This window comes from Akebia trifoliata, chromosome 16, assembly GCF_017979445.1.
Source record: "Akebia trifoliata isolate Shusen 1 chromosome 16, ASM1797944v1, whole genome shotgun sequence".
NCBI lineage: Eukaryota > Viridiplantae > Streptophyta > Magnoliopsida > Ranunculales > Lardizabalaceae > Akebia > Akebia trifoliata.
Genome location: NC_141390.1, coordinates 724,343 through 726,429, shown reverse-complemented (window position 1 = coordinate 726,429; position 2,087 = coordinate 724,343). Strand labels below are relative to the sequence as shown.

Below are 2,087 nucleotides of genomic sequence, written 5' to 3'. Positions count from 1 at the left end.
AATTTTCACTCGGTCGACATGGCAAGTGCATAGAACTATCGATCTTTTTCTTCGGGATACATAAGGAAAAAAGATGTACGATTCTGGGCACTTGTACGTTAACAAAGTACAAACCGAGTGAATTTTTTGAGTCAGAGTATCATTAGTCATGATTTAAGTCTTTAAGATGTCATCGCTTGATGAGTTTGAACGCTCCATGCTAATGTCAATCAACTCATATTCAATAGTGACTTGGTCTAATTCAGCTATTAGCTCGATATTTCATTTGACTCATGCTTGACTCAACTCGCATCAACTTGATTTGTAGTTGACTCAGTCTAAATCGTCTTGCATAAGACTTGACTAAGCTTTGTATCATATTGATCCTCCTCTTTTAATCATATTTCATAGGAGGAAAGACAATTTGTTAAAATCCTTCTTCCTTAATCAACTCTTTGCAAAATCATTGAAGCTGAGCCACTCATCTGCTTTCGATACCATAAAAAAGGAGAGTCTGACTAGCAATTTTAGCTTTAAAATAATAATAATAATAATATAAAAAAATATATATAATTTTTATCATTTTAATCATGTTTTTCCGCAAAGAAAATGACCTTTGTACCATAATCTATTGATGATAAAAATATATGTAAAATGTAATATATCAAAATAAAATATCTTTAATATTAGGATGATGTCAAAGCCATATTAACTTTGCAAACTACATGTTTTTTAAGAAATTTCACATAGATATTTTAATAAGAGAGCTCCTGTTGGAACCCCAACTATTACTATTACACGCAATTAAAATTAAAGAAAATAAGTGAATGTTGAGATTATAATTCGCTAATGATTTTCTGACTCAAAAATTTTCACTCGATCTATACTTGACTAACGTGGCATAGGCATAAAACCGTTGATCAATTTCCTTGTGTATCACAAAGAAAAATATTTATGATTTGTGCCCTTGCCATGTCAACCATGCCAATACACACGAGTGAAAATTTTCAAGTTAGAAAATCACGACTCATTATTTGAGCCAAACCTCTATAATGTTTGAATAGTGTGTTTTAATCTTTACTGGGGTGTGATAAATAATTTTATAAATTAGAATATAATAAGTAAAAGTTGAGGTGCCAATAGCAACTCTCTTATTAAAATATCTATGCAAAATTTCTTATTATAAATCATATAGACGAAAAACAAAATTTAGTAAAATATAAAAATACATCATTTATATATTTCAAATACAAAAGCATCTATAGTTCCCATACACTTTCACATCAAGAAGTGCGATATGAGGTTTCAACTTGAGTTCACTCTAGCACAACTCCTCTCGTTTTTGTTTTGATAAAGAGGTAAATGAGAGTGCACTATGGAGGAGTTAATGCTCATACTGGGTATCGAACTCATAACCTATAAGCATTAGTTGATTATCGACCCGAAATTGCCATTGAGCCAATCCCTTGGGGTTGGTGATAAGTTATTAGATTGAATCTTTTGAGATCAGGTCTTTATCAAAACTTAAATATTCGATCCAGACGCTTAATTTTTGGATTGAATTCCATTTCTGATCCAATCCAAGATGATGGACCATGGCCAAAACAAAATTGATGATCATATAAAATAGAGAAGTAATGGATAATAAGTAATCCACATAAAATCATTGATTGGAAGAAGAGTACCAAATTAGCATTGATGTAACTGATATTCTATTGTGGAATATCAGTCATTTTCGTTGATGATTTATAAATCAAATAACATTTGACGAAAGACATCAGCAACTCAGTCCCTATAGCTCAGTGGTAGAGCGTCAGTCTTGGAAACTGAAGGGGTGCAGTTCGATTCTGCATGGGGGCCATTTTATATTTTATTAGATGGAACGAATTTGGAAATTTTCAACAACAAGAGAACATCAAAACTTATAAGTTTCTGAGATTTACATTTTCAATACCACTATTCTGATAATCAAGACTTTGGAAACATAGAAAAATCTGTTTTGAGATTTACATTTTCAATACCACTATTCTGATAATCAAGACTTTGGAAACATAGAAAAATCTGTTTTAAAAAATGGACTAAAGAACAGGGTGTATTGTATGAAATTT

At 31.1% G+C, this 2,087-nt stretch overlaps 1 non-coding gene across 1 annotated transcript; it reads left to right on the top strand.

The window, feature by feature from the left end:
- The first annotated feature begins 1,767 nt into the window (after nucleotides 1-1,767).
- On the top strand, nucleotides 1,768-1,839 carry TRNAP-UGG (transfer RNA proline (anticodon UGG)). The gene has a single exon. It is a non-coding gene; the product is annotated as a tRNA-Pro (tRNA).
- The last annotated feature ends 248 nt before the right edge of the window (nucleotides 1,840-2,087 follow it).